This window comes from Engraulis encrasicolus, chromosome 6 (assembly GCF_034702125.1).
Source record: "Engraulis encrasicolus isolate BLACKSEA-1 chromosome 6, IST_EnEncr_1.0, whole genome shotgun sequence".
NCBI lineage: Eukaryota > Metazoa > Chordata > Actinopteri > Clupeiformes > Engraulidae > Engraulis > Engraulis encrasicolus.
In genome coordinates this window covers 7,237,991-7,245,490 of record NC_085862.1, presented here as the reverse complement: position 1 = coordinate 7,245,490, position 7,500 = coordinate 7,237,991, and positions in this window count along the sequence as shown.

Genomic DNA, 7,500 nt, shown 5'->3' with positions numbered 1-7,500 from the left:
TATGTCTGTATGGGAAAGCAAGAAATGTAATTTCAAATTCTTTGTATGACCAGTGCATGTAAAGAAATTGACAATAAACCTACTTGACTTGACTTGACTTGACTTGACTTCTGGGGCACCATACCAGGCAGGCCCATTGGTGTAATAGACAGAGCGCACCGACAATCTTATTGATGTCCACTCCATCATATTGCCTTCCTCTTCGGGAAGCGGACTCTATTGGTACCCACTCCATTCCACTCAAGGCTGTATTACTGCACGGGTCTACCGGGCCCAGGCCCAGGGGCCCAAGAGTCAAGGGGGCCCTGAAGGTCAAGCCTCTATATTTCCATTCTCATATTGTGTTAAAAATCAAACTTTTAACCGAACTCCTGAAACCCCAACACCATAGGATCTCAAACATCTTTTCTAAAACCCTGTATCCCGGGTCCTTTGCCGGCCCTTCCCCATCTCTCTCTCTCCCCACTCGCTTCCTGTCACCACCTTCACTGTCCTGTCATTAAAAAAAAAGTAAAAAAAAAAAAAAAAATAGAAACATCAATTGAGGGGGGGCTTTCTTATTGTCTGACCCAGGGGCCCCTGGAGGGGGGCCTTTCTTATTGTCTGGCCCAGGGGCCCGTGGAGGGGGGCCTTTCTTGTGGCCTGGCCCAGGGGCCCGTGGAGGGGGGCCTTTCTTGTGGCCTGGCCCAGGGGCCCGTGGAGGGGGGCCTTTCTTGTTGTCTGGCCCAGGGGCCCGTGGAGCCGTAATCTGTCCCTGATTCCACTGGCCCCGACTCCGTTTTACTGGGACCCCACCTCACTTTACTAGCCCCCTTCTCATCAGTCGGTTCTCGCAGATAAATGAAATCAGCTGGCCAGCTCATCATGCACATACTAGTATATATTATGGATAGGGATGCACAGATACACATTTTTTCACTTCCGATCCGATCCCGATATCTTAATTTCGATATCTGCCGATACCGATACTACTCTGATCCAATACCAAAATCACATATATGCATGGGTTTCAACTTGACGTTGGCCCAAGCAGACTATTTGGTCAGAAAAGGGAGTCAGAAGAACAGGAAACTAATTAATAAGTAAAAAGTAACAAGTAAAAAAGTAACAATCTCATCCTGAAAACTAATACGCAAGTGAAATTAACATTACACCTGGCTCAATGTCAGTATCAGGAAAATTCCGATACTTTGGGAAAATTCAGATCCGATCCGATCTCTGAATTATGTCGATATCTGAACCCGATACCGATGCAACGATACCGATATCCCATCCCTAATTATGGACAGTAAAGGTATGCATGCAGAAACGAACGAACGAACGCACACACGTACGCATGCACGCACGCGCGCACGCACGCACACACGCACGCACACACATCCCACCCACAGTGTACATGAAGAAATGAATGCAAGGCACGCACACGCACATGCACGCATGCGCACACGCGTGCGCGCGCACACACGCACACACGCACACACGCACGCACACACACACACACACACACACACACACACACACACACACACGCACACACTCACACACACGCACACACTCACACACACATATCCCACCCCCCACCCTCTGTGGTGGGTTTCCAGCGGCCACCTGCATAGCTGTGGTCTTGGGGTGACATGAATGACTCTACTCTACTCTGCTCAGCTCTGCTCTGCACCACATGTGGCTGGACTGGGGCCAAATTCCCCTAGAACAGGGGTTCCCAAACTTCTTTCCCTGCGCACCCCCTTGTACATTTCAATGTGGTTTGCGCCCCCTGAGCGAATATTTTGGTGTGCTGATGGCCACACAAGTATGGATTCACTGCTCATTTACTGCATATTAAGCAGTTTTTGGGGAATCCTCTTTTCCAATAGCCTTTGAATTAAACTACACTTCAGATGGACCCTTCCAGCATACAATGCTCCATACAATTAAAAACTACTTAATGTTCATTAATACTGGATAAAAACTACCATATCCGCGCTTGCGCACCCCCTTAAGGCGGGCCGCGCACCCCAGTTTGGGAAACCCTGACCTAGAACTACTTTACGGCTTCACTGGAGTCCAGAGGAGAGGGGGAGGAGGAAGAGGAGATGGGGGGACAAGAGGAGGAAGAGGAGGAAGGAGAGTAGGAAGAGGAGAAAGGAGAGCAAGAAGAGGTGGAGGAGGAGAAGGAGGAGGAGGAGGAAAAGGTGGAGGAGGAGAAGAGAAGAAGGAGGAGGAGGAGGAAGGGGAGGAGGAGGAGGATGAGGAGAAAGGAGAGGAGGAAGAGATGGAGGAGGAGAAGGAGGAGGAGGAGGAGGAAAAGGTGGAGGAGGAGAAGAGAAGAAGGAGGAGAAGGAGGAGGAGGAGGGGAGGAAGGAGAGGAAGAAGAGGAGAAAGGAGAGGAGGAAGAGGTGGAGGAGGAGAAGGAGGAGGAGGAGGAAAAGGTGGTGGAGGAGAAGAGAACATGGAGGAGAAGGAGGAGGAGGAGAAGAGAAGAAGGAGGAGAAGGAGGAGGAAAAGGTGGAGGAGGAGAAGAGAAGAAGGAGGAGGAGTTGGGAGGAGGAGGAGGAGGAAGAAGATAAAGGGATGATGAGGAAAATAAGAAGGCCAACCCTAGAGGTGAGCCTGGAGGATGACACCACTACAATACCAATACTACTGCTTCTACTACTACTATAACTACTGTTACAAATATTGATAGAACATCGTAATAGTAATAATAATAATTTTACCTGTCCAGGGACTGCAGATGGAAATTTGTTATATAGCTATAATCTGGCACAAGCCATCTTTTTACTTCTGTAAACAATGTCTATTGTGCATGGTCCCTGCTGAACTAAACTAAATAAACTAAACTAAACTAAACTAAACTAAACAACTGGTCATTCTTGTAATTCAACAGGGTACTGGAGTCTTGTAAGTCTACAACTGCTATTTTGATGACTAATGACAATAATAATCTAGTATTAATAACAACAGGCAGCCCACTGACACAGGCATGCAGGGTACTGCAGTACAACTAGTCGATCTTGTAATTCAACAACTGCCACTCGGATGACTAATGACAATAATAATGTATTGATAATAATAACAGGCTGAGGCCAAGGCTAGGGCCAGCCATTCAGGACGGCCAGGGTCAGATCTAAATATTTTGGGGCCCCTCAGATATCCACATAAAGGAGGAGCCGAATTCTGAGGACGGGCAGCTGAGCGGCGACGCCACGCTCAACGCCTGCGACCTGTCCAACCTACTCGTCCAATTGGGCGACGAGGACTCTGAAGGGGTGGGGCCGGAGAGCAAGAGGCTACGCCGGGTGGCATGCACGGGCCCCAACTGCAAGGAGTATATATCTACTGTCAATGACGGGCCCCAACTACAAGGAGTATATCTACTGTCAATGACGGGCCCCAACTGCAAGGAGTATATCTACTGTCAATGACGGGCCCCAACTACAAGGAGTATATCTACTGTCAATGACGGGCCCCAACTGCAAGGAGGCCGGGTGGAAGTGAGAGACACAGTTGACATCGGCATGCGGTACTGGAGTACAACTAGTCGTTCTTCTAATTCTATAACTGCCACTCGGATGACTAATGATAATAATAATCTCGTAATGATAATAACAGGCAGCTCATTGACGCGGGCCAGGGTCGAGGCATTCAGGATGGCCAGGGGCAGATCTAGCCATTTTGGGGCCCTGGGCGAAATATAAACATGGGGCCCTCAAAAGTCCTTTAAAATTCCAGTTGCCATGGAAGTAGTCAGGGTGCTATTTTAGTCTTTTGTCTCATGTACAGTATATCTTTGATTGCTTCACATAAGTGACAAATTAAGATCAGGCTTACTTTTTCTGTGTTTATTGCAACTGGTGTGACAGTTGGGGGGGCTCTATGGAGGACAGATTTGGTGGGGGCCCTAGGCAATGGCCTCGGTTTGCCTAATGTAAAGTCCGTCTCTGAAGATGGCACCTCTGTGGAGGTGTGGGTGGGCCACTGGAATGCAGAGGGGGCCTCTTCAAAAACACACTCTCTCCTGTCTGCCCTCATCTCACTCCCTCTCCATACCTCCCTCATCCCTCTCTCTCTCTCTCACTCATTTTCCCTCTCTCCCTCATCCCTCTCTCTCTCTCTCACTCATTTTCCCTCTCTCCCTCATCCCTCTCTCCTCCCTCCCTCATCCCTCTCTCTCCATCCCTGCCTCATCCCTCTTTGTCTCTCCATACCTCTCTCATCCCTCTCTCCCTCTTTCTCTCTCTCTGTCTCCTCCTCCCCTCATCCCTCTCTCTCCCTCCCTCATCCCCCCTCTCTCTCTATCTCTCTCTCTCATTATCCCTTTCTCCCTCCCCCATCTTTCTCACCATCTGTCACTCCTATCCCTCCATCCTCCCCTCCATCAGCCACCCGTGAAAAGCACACGGCTGTTTTTACTTTGGAGGAGGTCTGCAAAGTCCAATGCCAGTGTTCCATCTCTGAGAAGCAGGAAGAGAGGTCGCGGACAGAACATAAATCCGATTGGCCGATGGCGTGTAAGCCTCCTTTGTGATTGGTTGTGACTGAGGAGGCCAGCCTTACGACCAGAGGAAAGGTGTGACATGGATGGACGCTCTGATTCCTTTGGGTTTTCTCTCATAATAAGGCGGCCGGTGAGATATGGCTGACAGGTCGTAGGTGCCACGGCCTGCAGCAGACGCTTCCACAGGCTATTTAAGGAAGGCTTCTGTCAACGTGGCTCTGCCGTAAACGACGTAAAATAAACATATAGTCTGTCGCCTGGAGACCACATGACCATTGGTATAGAGAGGGATATAAATACAGTCTGTGTGTCCATATACATTTTAGCCACACAGAAATGTAAATAAACGCAAAACCTCAACCCAGACAGATGCTTTTGTTATTGTGGAAACAGAGAGTTGATGTGTGAGTTATTAAAGGGCTGAGCCAGACAGAGGCTATGCAAGCTGTGACTTCAAAGACGTCCCCTCATGCTGTGCTTTTTCTAAAGACCCATAATGTGCTCTTGCAGTATATACAGTGCAGACTACTCATTAGAGATGGCAAAAGTAAAAGTAAACGTAAAAAAGCAACAGCTTCCTAGCTCCAACACAGGTAACTTATCTGAGTAACCAGTAGTCTGATTATCTTTGAGTTTCAAATCTCGTACCGAAATGTTAGTCTGACAAGAAGATAACGAATAACGTTTCTCAAACGGCACGGCTAACCCGCCTCCCTTGGTTTGCTATTGGTCGAGGCCAGGAAAGACTGTGCCTAAGTTTAAACGATTTTCTTAGTCCCATTAGAATGTCTCTGCTTAAACCACATCACTGCATTCTACATGCTTCTACCCAGGGCCGTTGGAGCTGCTCAAAGTTGACCGGTTCCCCGTTCCCGGCAAAAGTGGGTGGAGGTCAGGATTTCTCCGTGGCCGACTTGAGTCAACACTGAAGTTAACTTACAAACTTAAGGCCTTGTGCACGGTCATAGTGGTATATCCCTGGCTATCCCAGGCTATCCCTGACAGCAGGGCAACTTACTTATTTGTGTGTAGCTGGCTGCAATGTTTTGCACTGTACTTTGTTGAGTAGAACTAGGAGGGCGGTGCTATGGGAAATGCATGCATGATGTGGAGGGGTAATTCATATAATTGCTGCTGCACTAGCAGAGATTCTAGGAGTATTACCCAGTGAGTGCGTTACAATATGCAACCTTGCCTCCTCCACTTGCGCTTGTCTCCTCGTCTCGCCTCCTGGCCCCTCTTCCGTGGAGAAAATGATAACGTTTCCCAGCTGTCAGCTTAGCCACAACAACTTTTGAGGGACTGTTTTTCATTCACCATCCCAATTGCAAATGAGAAAAAGACTCTACAATTGAGCTTTTGCAAGATATTGAAATATAATACTGTTGTCAGTGATGTCATCATGACATATTACTTGTACGAGGAGTCAAGCTAGTGGAGGAGGCAAGTGGAGGAGGCAAGGTCGCATATTGCAACGCACTCAGTGTCTCTGAACTAGGAGGGCTGTACAATGGGAAATGCACTAGGCGCTAGGAGGGCAGTGGGACTATGGGAAGTGTATGCATGATGTGGAGGGCGGTAACGCACACACACACACACACACACACACACACACACACACACACACACACACACACACACACACACACACACACACACACACACACTCACACACACACGCACACGCACACGCACACGCACACGCACACACACACACACACACACACAAATATGTGTGCGGGTCATGTGGGCTTATGTAAAGACGTGTATGTACACACGGAAACACACGCAACCACACACACAGATGTGTATAATGTACACAAACAGAAAAACACACAACCACACACACACACACACACACACACACACACAGGGCCCCCAAAAGTATCGTCCATCCCATACATGAGGAAAACAAGCATTGAAGCTCTACACCAGTGATTCTCAAACTATGGGCCGGGTGCCCACTGGTGGGCCCTGAAGGTATTCCAAGTGGGTCTTGAAATCACTTTCAAAAAATTATAATCATATTTTGGTGTGTGTTGCTGTTGATTTATTTGAGTTTTATTGTTAATCGAGTCAGAGGTGGGCCCCGAACATTTGTGACAATTTCGAGTTGTCCCCAAGTTGGAAAAGTTTGGGAACCCCTGCTATACACAAACTGTCCTGACCTACTTTCTTTCAACCGTCTCTCTTCTCTTCTCTTCTCTTCTCTTCTCTTCTCTTCTCTTCTCTTCTCTTCTCTTCTCTTCTCTTCTCTTCTCTTCTCTTCTCTTCTCTTCTCTTCTCTTCTCTTCTCTTCTCTTCTCTTCTCTTCTCTTCCTGGGAACTTCAGGCCTGCATATGAGATCATACCCCCCTAAGACCCCTAAGACTGGTCCTGTTGATAAAACAAGGCGGATCTGCTGAACATGAAGCTCGAAGGAGAAGAACAAACATGCAAAGACAAAGCGCGGGAGAGTGGGAAGGGAAGAGAGCTTAGGAGTTGAAAACAATGTTTTGTCCTCTTTTTTTCACTCCCATCCCTTCTTCCCTCTTGTCATTCTTCACCCTGAGCGTGTGTGTGTGTGTGTGTGTGTGTGTGTGTGTGTGTGTGTGTGTGTGTGTGTGTGTGTGTGTGTGTGTGTGTGTGTGTGTGTGTGTGTGTGTGTGTGTGTGTGTGCTATGCTTGTGTGTCTGTGTGTCCATGAGAGGATATCTTTCCCAGCATGTGCCTATGATCGACACATCTGGCTCCAAGTCTCTCTCTCTGTGAAGGTGAACCAATAAGCATTGACAAGGAGTTCATAATAAGAAGGTAAACAGCATCCCTGATGAGGTCATCAAGCAGGGACAGGCCCCTGGTGAGGTCACCAAGCGGGGACAGCATGGGTTGAGGGGACCCACTAGTTTGACGCCTTCTCGGTACTTACGTGGTACGTCACATGGTAATCAAACATTTCAAACAAGCGATTTAAGGTTAGGATTAGGTTTAAGGTTAAGGTTAGGGTTAGGGTTAAGGTTAG